Genomic DNA, 15,099 nt, shown 5'->3' on the forward strand with positions numbered 1-15,099 from the left:
CAGGAAGGTTTTGATTTCTTTCTTGATCTCATTGGTAATCCATTCATTGTTTAAAACATGCTATTTAGCCTCCATGTGTTTGAATGTTTTTGGGTGTTTTTACTGGAGTTGATTTCTAATTTCATTCCACTGTGATCTGAGAAGATGCTTGATATGATTTCAATCTTGGACTTGTAGAGACTTGTTTTGCCTCCTAACATGTGGTCTATCATTGTGAAGAATGTATATTCTGCAGCTTTGGGGTGAAATGTTCTATAAATGTCAATTAAATCCATCTGATCTAGTGTGTCCTTTAGAGTCTCTGTTTACTTGTTAAGTTTTTGTCTGGATGATCCATCCAGTGAAGTCAGCAGAGTTCCCTACTATGACTGTTGTTGTTGATCTCTCCATTAAAGTCCTCTAGAAGTTAATTTATATATTTAGGTGCTCCTATATTAGGTGCATATATGTTTATCAGGGATACATCTTCTTGTTGGATCAATCCCTTTAGTATTATGTAGTGACCTTTGTTGTCTCTTGTGATGGCCTTCATTTTAAAGTCTATTTTTCGGATATGAGAATTGTTACTCCAGCTTTTTTTCTTTTCCATTTGCATGGAAAATTTTTTTTCCATCCTTTCACTCTCATTGTGTGTGTGTGTATGTATGTGTGTGTGTGTGTGTGTCTTTTGTTCTGAGTGAGTCTCTTATAGACAGCATATAGTTGGGTCATGTTTTTGTATCCATTCAGCTACCCTGTGCCTTTGGATTGGAGCATTTAATCCATTTACATTTAGAGTTATTATTGATAGGTACTTATTTATTGCCATTTTAATTCTGTATGGCTAGGTTTCTCTCTCTTCATTTCTCTTCTTTTCATTGCAGCAGTCCCTTTAGCATTTCTTGTAATGCCGGCTTGGTGGTGATGTATTCCTTTAGCCTTTTTTTTTTTTTCTGGGAAGCTCTTTATTTGACCATCAATTTTGAATGATAGCCTTGCTGGATATAGTAATCTTTTATTTATTTATTTAATTTTATCTTTAAGTCACCAAGCTCATTAAGATTGTTTTTCTTAAATGTTAGTTTTTCATTTTATTTCATTTCTCTTTTTTTTTGCAACTTAAGGGACACAGTTTTCTTTTGCTGCCTTTAAGATTCTCTCTTTGTCTTTAATTTTTGGCATTTTAATTATGATGTGTCTGGGCGTAGACCTATTTGGGTTCTTCTTGCTTGGGGTTCTCTACGCTTCTTGAACTTACATGACTTTTTCTTTTACCATGTTAGGGAAGTTTTCTGCCATTATTTCTTCAAACACCTTCTCTTGCTCCGTTTCTTCCTTGGCTCCCCTGTTATGTGAGTATTGTTATGTTTCAGGTTTCCTCACAACTACCTTACGCTGTCCTCCTGTTTTTTAATTGTTTTTTCTTTTTGGTTCTCTAATTGAGTGATTTTTTTCAACCCTGTGATTTTTTACAGAGAGGAAGGGAGAGAGAGAGAGAGAGTTAGAAACATCGATGAGAGAGAAACATCGATCAGCTGCCTCCTGCACACCCACTGGAGATGTGCCGGCAACCAAGGTACATGCCCTTGATTGGAATCGAACCCGGGACCCTTGAGTCCACAGGCCGACGCTCTATCCACTGAGCCAAACCGGTCAGGGCGAGTGTTATGTCATTCTTTAGCTCAGACTTCTTTTTTCATAGTTACTATATCATTTTTCATGCTGTTGAGTAACTTTACCATCATTACTCTGAACTCTGTTTCAGATAAATTTCTTATCTCTGCTTCATTTATCTCTTCTTCTGGAGAATCTCTTGTTCTTTCATTTGGGTGTTGTTTCTTTGTCTCCTCATTTTGGCTGTCTGTTTGGATTTGTGACTCTGTATTAAGTAGATCCTCTACACCTCTCAATCCCTAGTGCAGGATAGTGTTAAAGGCTGTTTCTGACTAATTAGATCAGGCAAAGACTCAAAGCCTTCAGAGACCACCTCTGCCTACAGACTGATGGGATTCTGACTTGAATTGCCCCCCAGGCATCATTCTCAGGTGTGGGAGAGTATTTTTTCAGCAGGGTGGGGCAGTTGCTTCTGCCTGGAGGCAAATAGTTATTTTTAGTCTCTTAAGTGGCCTCAAGGCAAGGTGTTTTCCAATAGGGTATGCCACCTGTCTTCCCCTCAGGCAAGGCAGATATCTCTGTGGGAAAGATGTCCTCCGCTACATGAGGGAATGGCTCAGGCCAGGAAACTGGGGGTGTCTGCCTTCTGATCTCTAACCCCTGAGTCCCCAGTCTTGACTTCTGCTCAAACAGCTCCAGTCCACTTCACCCTCCCTGTGCCAGAGCACAAGGTGGCTTCACAGGGAATTTTGTGCATTGGCCCTTTAAGAGGGTGCCTGAATTTTTAGTCACTTCTTGGCAGACAGCAACCCCATCACTTTTCACAGCCAGATGTTATGTGGGTACCCTTCTCAGTTGTGGTGCTCTCTGCTGGGTTGGGGGGGGGGCAGCTTGGAGATTAGATCCCAGAGTTCTCAGTGGCAAACGCCCAAAGCTGAGATATCTCTCTGGGACTTCAGTTGCTATCTGTGGGCACCCACCAGCCCTTTTGCACCTCCGCCCCTTCTACCAGTCTCTATGCAGTCTCCACTTCTTATCCTTGGGTATCAGGGTCCTCTCCTGTGAGTTTTCTGTTGATTATTCAGGAAGTTTTTCTGTATTTTAGTTGTATTTTCAGTTTGTTCCTGGGAGCATGTCCGTGCAGCATCTGCTTACCCTGCCGCCATTTTTAATCCCCTATCTCATTGTTTTAATTTGTATTTTCCTGATGCCATATGATGTGGAGCATCTTTTCATATCTTATTTTCCATCTGCATATCTTCTTTGGTGAGGTGTCTATTAAGGTATTTGGCTGATTTTTTAATCAGGTTGTTTTACTATTGTTGAGTTTTAAGAGTTGTTGTTGTTTTTTTTTGTATATTTTGGATAACAATCCTTTACAAGATGTGTCTTTTGTAAACATTTTCTCCCAGTCTGTGGCTTGTCTTACTTTCTTGACATTTCATATAGCAAACGCTATTAATTTTAATAAATTCCGTTATTAATAAAGTCAAAATTATTTTTTCTTGGATTATACATGAAGATTTTTTTCCTTTTGATTTTTTCCCAAAACTTTTCTTGTTAATAAAGAAACACGACATATAGTACAGTACTCTCCATATCACAGAATTTAATTGCTTGAGGTCAGCTGGAAGAGAAACGTAGCCCTCCGTAATATGTGACTTTAAAATGGTCATTGCAATTCTCTACCTTATTGATTCAAATCAATTCAAACATTGACTGTCTTCTACAGCCATGCACTGTGCTAAGCGTAAGTGGCGTGACCCTGGTTCTGAGAGCCTGTATTTGTAGCACGCTTGAGTGTAAGCAGTGCAGGATAGCTCCTTAGGCGAAATGTACCAACAAGATGGATCAAAAACAAAGCAAGCCCAGCCAGTGTTGCTCAGTGGTTGAGTGTTGACCCATGAACCAAGACATCGCTGGTTTGATCCCTGATCAGGGCATATGCTTCTCTTTAGTAGGGGGCGTGTTTCTCTCTCATCGATGTTTCCATCTCTCTGTCCCTTTCCCCTTCTCGCCTTTCCCCACCCCCCAATATCAATAAAAACATATTTTTAAAAAACAAAGCAAAATATTTATTTTCAACAAACTTACTTAGCATTTTGCACACAGAAAAAATCTAGAAACTATTTCTTAAGGTAATTCTTTTTAAAAAAATATTTTTATTGATCTCAGAGAGGAAGGGAGAGGGAAACATCAATGATGAGAGAGATTAATTGATTGGCTTCCTCCTGCACAAACTCAAACTCAAACTTCTACTGGGGTTTGAGCCCATAATCCGGGTATGTGCCCTTGACTGGAACTGAACCCAGGACTCTTCCATTTGCAGGCCAACACTCTATCTATGGACCCAAACCGGCTAGGGCTAGAAGTTATTTTTAATTCAGCACACATACTAGTACAAGGTTTGAGTTTTATGGTTTAATGTTGTTCTTATGGAAGGTCATAGAGGGCCGGTGGCAAGCATCATCACGGTTTCCATGCTGGGGACACTAAAGGTCCCAGAGGAGTCTAAGTTCTGACTTTGCAGATGTGGCTGAGAGCTCAGAAGATGGAGACAGGACACTATTCTCCCTGCCTGCTTCTCCTGGACATACCCTCCCTCCCAGAATTCCTTGGGCTAGGGATAAGAAAGTCAAGGGCTTGAGGACAGATTTGATGCAGAGAACTTGGTGATTTGAAGGTGATCACTCCCTTCCCAGGAGTTGGGACAGGGGCAGGCAGGGTCCTAAGAGCCTTCTTCCATAACACAATGAGGATTATTGCGGTCACTGGGAGGGTTTTGAGGCTGACCAAGGAAGAGACAGGACCACCAGGTGGCAGTGTTGCACAACAGCTTTTTTGCATACAAGGGGAAGTCCCTCACAGCAGTAGACCTTTCAGAGCGTGTACACAGGCAGGGATCCCCACCCCAAAGGGGAAGAGGGCATGGGAATTCTCTGGACTGAGGGGACTCAAGGGGGTTTACATGTCCAGGTGATGTCACTCAGCCGCAGGGTGGGGAGTCTCTGGGTTAGAGAGCTCCCAAGGGCAGCATCAGTTTGGAGTCATGATAGTTAATTTTGTGTCAACTTGACTGGGCCAAGGGAGCCCAGATGTTTGGTTGAACATGAGTCTGGGTGTGTCTGGGAAGGTTTTTCTGGATGAGACCAGCACTTGAATTGGTAGACCGAGTAAATGTGGGTGGGCCTCATCCAATTCGTTGAAAGCCTGAATTTTTTTAAAAAATGAGGCTAAGTGAGGGGAAATGTACTCTTTCTGCCTGACTGACTGTCTTCAAGCTGGGAATTGGTCTTCTTCCTGCCTTTGGACTTGGACTTAAACGGAAACTTACTCCATCTGCTCTCCTGGGTCTCCAGCTTGTCAACTACAAATCTTGGGACTTGTCAGCCTCCATAACTGCATGAGCCAATTTCTTAAAATTTATCTACCTATCTATATCTCTACCTCTACCCCTACCCCTACCTCTATCTCTATCTCTATCTCTATCTCTATCTCTATCTCTATCTCTATCTCTATCTTCCTACCGATCATCTTTTATTGGTTCTGTTTCTCTGGAGAACCTTGGTCAATAGCTACAGGGTGTGTCTTATCTGTGGCTCAGAAACGTTTGGTGCAGCTTTATAGGTTACTAGTATAGGAAGTGGGTAGGCTCTAAGTGGCTGAAAGGTATGTTTAGTTAGACTATCAGTAAAACATGAAACGTTGAGTTGGCACCAGTGGGTTGTGAGCTAACAGTCCACGCCTGGTGTGAAGAAGAAGAAAATGACATGGGCATCTTCTTAGGCCAACACACGGGATCCAGCTCTGTCCATTTTTATTGCAGCTATGGAGGGAAAAAAGGAAGGTCTCAAATTAGTGCACGTCTTAATAGTTAACCATGCTTTTCTTAATTCTGGAGTGTTCTCTGTGCGGCGATGGCAATGAGCTGGGAGTTTTATGTTTCACGTGAACTCTCTGTCACCCTTGCTCGTCCACACCACACCAGCATGGAAAGGGAAGCAAGGGCCCAGGTAACCATAGCAACAGTAACAAAAATAGTTGCATCTTCTCAGCCACGTCTACGTCCTTACTTTTCCTGGCAGAGTCCCAGGTGGTCCCACATGCTCCCCATGGCTGGCAGCCACTGAAGTGTGTCCACTTAATGTTTATCTTTTTCTAAAGTTAAAAGATATTAAGTGCTTATTACAGAGGATCTGGAAAGTAGAAAAATTAAAAAATGACCCATATGAGAGATAACCACATTTTCATATACTTCATTTTTTAATGATATATTTATAAATAATAATTAACATCATTACTGTTTTGCATTCAGCTTTTACACCTTAAATTAAATAATCTGGTTTTCCTATGTCTTTAAATAGATTTCGGAAGGATAATTAAATAATACACACACACACACACACACACACACACATATTCTTATTTATTTTAGAAAGAGAGGAAGGGAGAAGGATAGAAAGATAGAAAGACTGCTGAGAAACATCATCAATTGGCTGCCTCCTGTACTTCTTCCACTGGGGATTGAGCCTGCAACCTGGGCATGTGCCCTGACCAGGAATCGAACTGGTGACCTCTTGGTTCATGGCTTGATGCTCAACCACTGAGCAACACCAGCTGGATGGATAATTTCTTTTCTCTTTTTTCTTTTTTTCACAAGAAGAATACAGGAAATCTTGGCCAAAGAGTTCCTTGGCTTTGCTTGACTTGGTTTAGGAAGCCGTGTAACCCACAGTGTACACTGTTCAGCATCTACCAGGACCAGCTAGGTCTTTGGTCCCATGGAAATTTTCTTTTCAGGCATGAAAATGTCAAATATAATCATAAAAGCAGCGACCTAACCTCTGCACAAAACACTGTATATATTTTTAAATGATTACGCGTAGAAGCATAGCTTTTAATGCCAGCATAACACTGCACTCTACAGCGCAGCAGACTTTGCCCAGTGGCGGGCTATTTAACTTGGTTCCTGACTTGCCCTTTGAGAGCCAATGGTGGGTCTGGGGAGGTGTCACAGATGCTGGGAGGCGGACCTCAGTTCCCAGCATCTCCTCCCCGGGGCCCTCAGAACTGGCCACAATGTTCAAAGCAGAGGGGCTGGGAGCGAGGCTGGAAGAGGGAAGAGAACAAAAGAGAGTCCGTGCCATGAACCCTTGAGCAGCCTCCAATTTCACTTTACTGTTCAATTCAGGCTCCCTCCCTGCAGGACTTTGCAGAATCTCCAGGAAGTGTCCACACTGTCCGCTGTGCTGGGAACCCCGACAGCCCCGGTTTCTGCGGGAGGGCACGTCTCCCTGCCCCGGGGAGTGGCTGCAGGCGGTATTCGCTTTATTTGCTTTCCGCTTGGTTCAGGCGCTGGTGTGGGGAGTGAGGTGCAAACACAGGCCCGGAATGCTCTCTGCTACAGTCTGAGTGGCAGCGGTCCTAAGACTGTTGGAACAAGAGGTAGGCCAAGCTGAACTGAGCTGTGGGAAGAGGCTGCGAGCTGTCCTTGTCCTGCGAAGGGAGGAGGGACATACAGACTCTAGGCTAGGACAATGGACCTCGGGCCATTTCCTAAGCTTCTCCTCTCTCCTCAGACTCCCTACTGAAATCAAAACAGTGAGGCATGGCCTAAGGATAGACCAATAGGTCAATGGGACAGAATAGGGAGCCCAGAGGTAAACCCAGGCCTACGAGGACAACTGATGTTTGCCAAAGGTGCAAAGGCAATGAGACGGGAAAAATAGTCTTTCCAACAAATGGTTCTGGAAAAATTGTGTATCCACATGCAAAAAAAGAACTAGCGTGTATAACGTGCGCCACATACAAAAATTATCTCAAATTAGATCTAGACCTAAATGTAAAACCTAGAACTGTACAACTTGTAGGAGAAAGCATAACAGAAAGCCTGCTACCTCGGCTTGGGCAGAGCTTTCTTACACACAACACCAACCACACAGCCCGTAAAATAGCAAATTGATCAATTGTGCTTCCTCAAAATGAAAAACTGCTCTTTGGACGGTTCCGTAAAGAGAATGAAAAGAAAAGCCATAGGCAGGGAGGACATGTTTGCAAAGCTTTTATGTGAAATTTGTAACCGGACAACCAAGGGGTCCGGGCAGCCTGTCACTACCAGGTACTTGGCCAACGAAGCAGAGACAGGGTTGAATCATCTGAGCGTTTATTCCAGTCCTGCCGGCAGCGCGAGAGCAGCAGGTCATCCACCCATCTGCTCTGCCACTCCCATCAGCCAGCTGCTTCTGTTGGGTAGAAGGACAAAGATTACCAGGGGAAGTAGGCAATGTGAGCTGGGGCGGGACTCCATTGTTTGGGCAACAGGTTGTTCATCTCTCCATGATCATAGGCAGCTCTTGAATGAGAATGGACTGTATTCCAGGGTTGACTCCCAGGTCCAAGGTCGACACCCAGGTCCCCGGGGCATACAACTCCCAGCCAGGTTAGAATGTCCTTTTTAACATCAGAACTAAACAACCACTATAAACAGAGCATGATGCACATGTCTTATAACTATCGCTGGTCCCCTATATTCTATTTTTGCCCCTAACAAAACAACTGGTATCCAGGATATATAAAGAAGTCTCAAAACTCAGCAATAAACAACTTAATTTTAAAATGGGCAGAAATGAGCTAGGTAGATGGAAGATATAAGGATGGCAAATAAGCACACAGAAAGATGCTCATCATCATTAATTAGGGAAATGCAAATTACAACCACAGTGAGGTAACACTACACACTTATGACAAAGGCTCACATTTAAAGACTGACCACACCCAATGTTGGGAAGGGTGTGGAAAAAGCCGAACTCTCAGACTCTGCTGGTGGAAATGTACAATGGTGCACCCATTTCTAAAAACAGTTTAGTAGGATGTTAAAAAATTAGACATATACCTACCATATATCTGGCCAGCCTGCTCCTAGGAAAAAAGAAGACATGTGTTCAAAGACACTACACTACCCTAACCATTCTGGCTTAGCGGATAGAGCGTCGGCCTGTGGAATGAAAGGTCCCAGGTTTGATCCTGGTCAAGGGCATGTACCTCGGTTGCGGGCACATCCCCAGTAGGAGGTGTGCAGGAGGCAGCTGATCGATGTTTCTGACTCTCTATCTCTCCCATCCTCTCTGTAAAACATTAATAAAATATATTTAAAAATAATAAAAATATAAAACTTAAAAAATATAAAAAAGACACGTACACTAATGTTCCTAGCACCCAGCCCAAACTTCCATCAGCACGTGAGTGGATAAGCAAGCAAGTGGTACAACAGAACATTACGCAGCAATAAAAAGGAATGAAGTGTTGATCCAGGCAACAGCACCGATAAATCTCAAAATAATTACAGCGAGTGAAAGAATGCAGACAAAGAGAAGCTCATGCTACATGATCCCATTTATAGTAAAACCTAGAAGATGCAAGCGCATCTAGTGACAGAAAGCAGAGCGGAGGTTGTTTGGGGGGAGGAAGGGTGGGATCACCAAGGAGAGGCACAGGAAACTTCTGGAGGGTGGATTTTTTCAGGATCTTGACCGCGCTGATGGCTGCTTTATATGGCCAGTTTCTTGTACGTCGATATGCAGTTTATTGCATGACAATGATACCTCAATAAAGCCATTTGAATTTCCAAAATCCCCCTAACAGAGCTGCTGCCAAGCGCTTTGCAGCAAAGCTCCCTTTCTCAAAATCGAGAGATAAGGTGGTGCCAAAAGCTGCAAACCAAAAGGAGTCATCCTTCCCAAAGGAGAGAAGATTCTAGAACCTCGTGCATTTTCCGGGAAGGGGCTGAGTGAGGGGATAGAGAAGAGCAGGCTGGTTGGCGTGTCCAGGAGCCTTCACTTCCTCCCTGAGCTGTGTCCTCCCCTGTCAGATGGCAGCCTTGGGGAAGTGGCCTGCACAGTCAAGGCCTCGGGGCGTGGTGGGGGCACCCTGTGAGTTTGCACTGGGCAAAGCTGGATTTGAATCCTGGCTCCACCACACACTGGCTATTGCCTTTGCAGGCCTTCACCTCTTTTTTTTTAAAAGAAATGTTTTTATTGATTTTGGAGAGAGAGGAAGGCGGGGAGAGAGAAATATATAGCAGTTGTCTCCTGCACACCCCCTACTGGGGATTGAGCCCGAAACCAAGCCATGTGCCTTGACTGGAAATCAAAACAGTGACCTCTGGGTGCAGGGGATGATGCTCTACCACTGAGCTACCCCTAGCAGGGCTAGTCCTTGACCTCTCTGATCCTGGGTGTCCTCCGTCACTGCGGGGAGAGGGGAGATTCTGAATCCCTTGCGGACTGTGGGGAGGATTCGTGTATTGATGTTGAAGGTCTGGGCTAGAGAATATACTCAATGTGTTGAGTCCTTTCTTTCCCTCATTCTACTGGGTATGAATCTCAGTCCACCCAGTCAGATGTGCAGGAAGTCGGATTTTCTCTCTGCTTTTCTGGTATTGAGTTTAGTTTCTACTTTGAGCCGTCAATTCATTGGAGAGTAGAGATCAATCAATTTGACTGGAGCCTTTCCTCAGAATAACTTCCTAGTTGCGGAGGGTTTACTAGGGCCCTGGTGGCAGTGGGGGGCTGAGCCTCACCCCGGCTGAGGCCTACTCAAATGTCTCGACTGGCCCTCGGGGGGCAATCCATGGGGCTCACAGAAGAGTCCTATCTCAGGCCCCGGCAGGCCCACTCTCTGCTTCCTCCGTGCCCACGCAGGGCAGCGGTTGGCACAGAAGTTAGGAGTGGGAGCCTACTTCTTGGGTGTGAAGTCCTGCTCAGCATCTCTGAGTGAGGCGGACGCTTCATTCTCACATGTGAGAAGAACGGGAATCAAATAATTTAACTCATCGGGCGGGTGTGAAATCGGACAGGTTAGAACTGCTCACCGTCCCGGGACTCGGTGAGCCTTCAGTAGGTTGATAAGTACTGTGCCATGCTGGAGGGCGGGGCCCTGTCTGCCCTGCTGGGCTCCTGGTGCCTCCAGGCTCCACCAGGAAAGGGGGCATTCGGTCCTTCTGACCTCATCTCCCCCAAATGATCTGGGGGTTCCAAGGGATGGAGAGGCCAAGGCCCCAGCCCCGGCATGATCTACTCCCTGAAGGCTCCTCTCCAGAGACGCCCACCTTGGACTCTGTCCAGTCTCCAGGTAGAAGGGTGAGGGCATCTGCCAAAAACACCAACAAAACAAAAAGCCATCCCTGGGCCCTGAAACCACAGTGGCAGGGGCGGGCTCTGCTGTCGGCATTCTGCCCGATGCAGAGAGCCCACGATACACCACACAGGTGGGCACCCCCGGTTGAATGTGGGGGGCTTCCAGGCACAGTGACAGGCAGGGGCACCCTTTGCTCACATCTCCAAATGTTAGCGTCCACCTGGCTCTCTGGGGCCTCGGAGGAGGTGCCTGGTGCAGACCGGGCATTGCCAGTAGAAGCCACGCTGGCACACGGACCCCACAGGCATGAAGCTGGGATGGCGGCCTCAGGCCTCTGTGTGCAGGAGACCAGATCTGCTGAGTCTGCATCCCCTGGCACATGGGCTCAGGGGTGGCCCTGCCTGTGTCCTTTGCCAAGGTCCAGGCTGAGCAGAAAGGGCTGAAGACGACCCAGGAGTAGAATCTGCGCCACCCCACTTCCTTCCGGGGCCATTGACGCGAGCGATGGTAGCCGTAGCGTGCTGGGTGGGCTAGTAAGGATTTGGAAGAGAATGTGAAGCTGGGCAATACTGATGGAAGAGCAATGCCATTCTGCCACCTGGTGGTGATGTCCTCCTGGGACTGGTTTTTGTGACAGAGGCCTGGTAGGGAAGCCTACCAGGATGTGTTTAATCCTACGCTGTGTCTTCGTGTCCACCATTGCACTCTCCATGAAACATAGATGATTTAGGTGCAAAGTCCATCATTAAGGTGAATCTTTGAGGTGTCTGATTCTGAAAATATTCATTCAACCTTTGTCTTCCTATCCTCAAGGAACAGTGCTGGTCTGGAGGGCGGGGAGGGGGGGCGGGGGGGACTATACATACAGTCTCTGTTGTAAGCCATGCAGACAATTACCTGAATATCTATGTTACAAGGAGAAAAGAAGCGTGCGTCACATGCGGAGGTCTGGGTCACCAGGGGAAGAAGCTGATGACAGCATGGGCAACTGCGCAGGTCCAATGAGTGGGGGGGCATTTGAGCCCGGGGAGCACCAAATGCAGGAGGGACATCGCAGGGTTTGTGTGGCAGAAAGGGCCCTGGGTTAGTGGTGGAGAGCCGTGACCTGCAAACTGTTCTGACCGTGCACCACTGAAATCTAATGAGAGCAGAAGTGAGAAGTGAGTGTGCTTTTCACTGAAAGCATTTCTTTATAATAAAAGGGTAATATGCAAATTGTTTCCTCCACCGGGAGTTCAACCAGAGTTCGACCAGGGGGTGGGGCTGGCCCGCCAACCGGCCGTGGTCCCTCTCCCCCGCTGGCCCTGACCCCACCTGTGCACAAATTCGTGCACCTAGGCCTCTAGTTTCTCTATAAGTCATAAGCATTTGTGGATGTAGCATGGACAGCATAAGGCATGTATTTTTTTTTTTAATCCTCACCCAAGGATATTTTCCCATTGGTTTTTAGAGAGAGTGGAAGAAGGAGGAAAAGATAGAAAGAAACATCGACATGAGAGAAACACATCCATTGCTTGCCTCCTGCACGCGCCTGACCAGGGCCAGGCCACAGAAGAGCCTGTAACCACAATACATGCCCTTGATCGGAATCAAACCCAGGACCACGGGCCAACGCTCTATCCACTGAACCAAACCGGCTAGGGCAGGCATGTATTAAAAGGGACAGACTAGCCCTAGCCAGTTTGGCTCAGTAGATAGAGTGTCGGCCTGCCAACTGAAGGGTCCCAGGTTCGATTCCCAGTCATGGCTCGATCTCCAGTGGGGGGCGTGCAGGAGGCAGCTGACAATGATTCTCTCTCATTGATGTTTCTACTTCTCTCCCCCTCTCCCTTCCTTTCTGAAGTCGGTAAAAGCACATGTATTATGAAAAAGGGACAGATTAACTAGTGAAGAGAGTAGTCCCCGACCCTCTTCTTCTTCCTATTGGGTTGCTAGGCCCGCCCCACTCCGGACATTGCTGGTGTAGACACGTATGTGTAGGAAGACAGAGAAAGAGGGGGAGAGACCTTGGAGGCCTCAGGACAGCCCAGGCAGGAGGTGATAGGGACCCGGGGAAAGTGGACACGGAGGGACCCTGAGGGAAGGGACAGTTTTCAGAGACAGAGCTAGAGAATTGCCAGGCGTTTAGGAGACAAAGCTGTTACGGGTCATTCTAAGCCATTTGCTGGAAGGGGTCACTGACTGAAAAAACACAGAAGAGCCCGGCCGGTGTTGCTCAGTGGTTGAGCATCGACCTATGAACCAGGAGGTCACAGTTTGACTCCTGGTCAGGGCACATACCCGGGTTGTGGCTCCATCCCCAGTGTGGGGTGTGCAGGAGGTAGCCGATCCATGATTCTCCCTCATCATTGACGTTTCTCTCTCTCTCCCTTTCCCTTCCTCTGAAATCAATAAAAATATATTTTAAAAAAAAGAACATAGAGGAAAGGGCAGGTTCCAGGAGAAGATAAGGGGCTTGTTTGTGCATATTGAGCACCAGTGAGAGCTATTTAGCTTCCACAGGAATCTGGAAGTTTCTGAAGGCTGGAGCGGAGGTGGGAAGTGGCCCAGGGAAAGCCTGCAGATGAGAAGGAAGCAGAGCCGAGGACAGGCGCCCACGGACGCCAGCGCCAGGGGTTCCCTGGGAGCTGGGCGGAGCTGGGAGTCCCAGCAGGTGTTCTGGGGCGTGTCCAGGATCGACATCTGGAAGGCATGAGGGAGCAGGAGTGGGCGGAGGGAGGAGGGAGCAGGGCTGTGGTTTCCGCAGGTCTCAGCCGATCCCATGGGAGTTCTGAATGGTGAAGGCCCTTTGAGAGCTGTCAGTGGCGGGTGGACCGGTTCCTGCCAGCTCTGGGAGGGACGGCATGCGTCTCCTCCCAGCCCCTCACTCAGTGATGGCAGCTTGATCTTGACATTGGCCATGGTGGGAGCTTGAAACCTCCTAACATTACAAACCAGGGCTTCCCCCCAGAGAACCAGTTGTAACATGTTTACCAGGACACATACCCGTGTCCTAGTGAGGTTGAGGACAGAGCCTTTGCATCTCCGCAGCGATGCATCGCTGGGTGTGGGCTGCCCCTCTCCCTGCCGCTCCCCAGAGGGATGTTACGTGGGGTAGGGCAGCTCCCTTTGGTGAGGACCACACCTGGAGAAGAGCACAGTGTGAGCCTCCCGGAGACACAGTGCTGCACCCGGGGGATGGAACCTCGGCTGTGAAGAGGGAACGTGGACAGTCCTATTACCTCTCCGTGCAGAGGCTTCTCACCGCTGTTCATCTGGAAACAGCTCCTCCAGGCTTCTGGTCAGTCTCTTCTCTTGGGGAAACGTAACAAGAGTAAGATTGGTCCCCTGGCTGCAGGTAGTCTTGAGGCCGCTTGCTGTTCTTCGTCTCCCTCCTCTTCTATCCATTCTAGATTCTCCTCTCCTCAGCCGGCACCTCTGCTGGTCCACGCCACCCGCCGTGGGCCTGGGGGTGACCCCGCCACTCACCTCCTGGGTTGGGAACGCCAGGGGACGGCCTGTGGACCTTCAGTGTGCAGATCTTCTCTTCCTTCCCTTCCCTCATGGGGGAAGGGCAGACCCTCCCGAAAACCAGGGTCAATTACTCATCTCTTGACACAAGGACACCTGGTGGAGGCACCTTCTCTGGGAACCAGGGCCTCTCTCCCCACAGACCCAGGATCCTCTGCATCCACTCACCCAGCTCTGGCCGAGCGCTCCATGTGCAACGTTCTTCCGGCTGCAAGAAAATGAGTCTGGCTTCCTGGTTGGTGGGAGTTGAACCATGAGGCTGTGGTTTGGACTCAGAACTGGGACACAGCTGCGCTCCTTTTTTTAAATTTTTATTTAATAGGAATTATTTTCTTTTGTTTTTCTTTTTTTTTGTTGATTTCAGAGAAGAAGGGAGAAGGAAAGAGAGATAGAAACATCAATGAGAGAGACTCATTGATAGGCTGCCACTGGGGATCGAGCCCACAACCCGGGCACGTGCCCTGACTGGGAACTGAACTGTGACCTCCTGGTACACAGGCCCGCAGGCCCGGCCCAGCTGCGCTCCTTTTAAAGGACGCCCCTAAGTGTGCTGTAGCAAGCGTAGGTCCTCCTCTCTCACTAACAAGAGCAGAAGCAGGAAGAACTGTGGTTCCTTCTGGCCCAACAGGTCTGGTGAGGAGTAACTGGGCCATCTCCAAAACTAACACCATGTGCTTGTCAGCACTGGGGGCGGAGCTTTTATCGGATGCCTTGTCTGATCCTTCCTTTTCCATTAGTGAGTGAGGCATGTGCTCTAAAGTAAACTCTCCCACAAGTCATGTGGCGTCTTCGTCAGGCACCCTCTCTGTGCATCATACACCCCCACCCTGTTTTAGAGTTTCTAGACCCAATTTTTTACAA

Source organism: Myotis davidii, unplaced genomic scaffold (genome assembly GCF_000327345.1).
Source record: "Myotis davidii unplaced genomic scaffold, ASM32734v1 scaffold1494, whole genome shotgun sequence".
Classification (NCBI taxonomy): Eukaryota; Metazoa; Chordata; class Mammalia; order Chiroptera; family Vespertilionidae; genus Myotis; species Myotis davidii.